This window comes from Lissotriton helveticus, chromosome 10, assembly GCF_964261635.1.
Source record: "Lissotriton helveticus chromosome 10, aLisHel1.1, whole genome shotgun sequence".
Taxonomy (NCBI): Eukaryota; Metazoa; Chordata; class Amphibia; order Caudata; family Salamandridae; genus Lissotriton; species Lissotriton helveticus.
In genome coordinates, this window is record NC_136071.1 from 50,873,698 (window position 1) to 50,875,958 (window position 2,261).

The following is a 2,261-nucleotide window of genomic DNA, read 5'->3' on the forward strand; positions in this document are numbered from 1 at the left end:
AGGATGAACGAATTCATACTGCAAGTACTCTTGCGACCGTAAGGAGGCGTCAAAAATAAACATGACATCCGTGGATGACAATGACGCAGCCCACTGAATCCACCGAGGGTGCAAAGCTTTCGAATTCGGTACACTGGCTTTCGTGACTGCCTCCAAGTGAGGACAGGGTGTTACCACTAGCATGCGTTTCCCCTGAGACAGTGCTCGTTCTTTTAGAATTGCCATCTGTACAGCAGTTAAAACCTTTTCCACTGTGGGAAACCGCATCTCAGCCGAAGTGTACAAGTGTGACTTGTAAGCAATAGGTACTGTGTCACCTTCATTAAAAGTGAGGTATGTGAAACCCACCGTCCCAGGAATTATTCTTATTACCAGGTTGGTGTGGTTATCACGAGTCAGTAAATATTTAGAAGCGAGCAGATCAGCCTGCAAGGATTGCAAAATGGCTGAATGCTCAGGCAGCCAGCATGATTTTGAGAAAGTTGGTTGTATCAAAGCATACAAAGGCTTGATACGCTGGGCATATTCCGGAATGTAAGTTCTGCCGAAATTCAAAAAGCCCAGTAAAGATTGTAATTTTTCAGTGTTGTAGGAGCGCGCAATTGAGCGCACTTATCTAAGAAGTGAGGAGCCAAACCTCTACCTTCATTGTTGAGCTCATAGCCCAAAAACAACACTGTGTGTTCAGCAATGTGCGATTTTGCAAAGTTAAATTTGTAACCCATGTCAGCGAAGTTACAAATAACAGAATTTACACGACACAGATGCTCCCAAATATCGTCGTCTGTGAGATATATGTCATCCACATACGAAAAAGCATCAGGGTCGAGTGCCTCCAGAATAGAGACAATGCGAGCAGTAAAGATACCAGGACTATTCTTATAGCCCATTGGAAGACGCCGGAATTGCTTTTGGACTCCAGCGCTCGTAAAACTGGTCCATTGGGAGCTAAAGCTGTCCAATCTGTGGGCATAAAAACCATTGGATATGTCAAGCGTTGTCTTGAAACGCTTACGCACGAGACTATCCACTAGGGCAGAGCCGTGGGTATTCTGTACAGCACAGTTACGGCAATGCGAGTTTAAATGCCGGTAATCCAAAACCAAACGATATGATCCGTCAGGTTTGTTCACAGTAAAAAGGGGATTATTCATCGGTGACACACACGTTTCAATAACTCCCTGATATTCCAATTGTTCAAGGATTTCCGCGACGGAAGATTTAGCTTCACGGCGAATGGGATATTGAGGTTGAGGCTGCGGCTGAGACCGCAACGGTATTTCGTGGCAAGGCGACAATTTGTCCCAACCACATTGGTTGCGGTAGAGAGCCGGTGCAAGAGCCCGAGCCCACTCTTCTGCAAAATGCTGCGCATGCTCAGTTGAGACAGTGTGCGCGAAACTGGGAAGGATTACCTCCTCCCCTCGCGGCGCTGCGAGCACAAAAGGTGGGGGCCAGTCAGCCTCGGAAAGTAAAATATCATATGTAGAAGACAGATTCTCCCAAAATACACCTTTAACGGTACGCTGTATGTCACCTTCAATTAACAGGACAATTTCATATAGTCTTTCAGGGGGAGCAAGTCTCGTATCCGCTGTTTCTATCACAACATAGACATCAGTCGCTGTCACCCTCAGTAGTGGACGCAGCGCCTCTCTGACTATGGTTATCTCCGCCGCGCTGTCCAGCAAGGTCAGAGCCCACGTCAGATTCCGAAGCCGCGTTCTCACTATCTGTGGCATATCGATGCGCTGTTAAGGCTGCGACTTTCTTTTTCGCAAACTGCGGACGCCTAGGCGTAGAATCCTCCTGCTTCACTGCGCCGTCCGTCTGGCGGGACTGACCACGTCCTTGTTGGCCACCACGTCCACGTCCACCCCCTCCTCCTCCACCGGTCTTCGGGGCCGATGTGTCCTGAAAGGAACGAGGAGAGCGTTGATCAGAACCCTGAAAACGATCAGGTGACTTAATCATCGCGCGATCGCGCAAATCATAAACTTTTTCAGTCGGCGCAGGTGCTTGTACTGCAGGAAAAGAATCCTGAGTCTGTGTATTCTTCCTCCCCTGTGTCTGTTTCTTAGGCCAATTTTGTTTTTTAGACTTGGGCTGGACATCTGTCACTGCAGATTGTCCTTGAGGTTGTTTTTTGTCCTTCACTGGAAAATATTTCAGACCTCTACTTGTACGGCCAATTGTCTTATAAGCGGCCACCACAATCTTTGCTAACTGGCGGGGTTTGTCGGCATCGGGCAGAGCAGCCA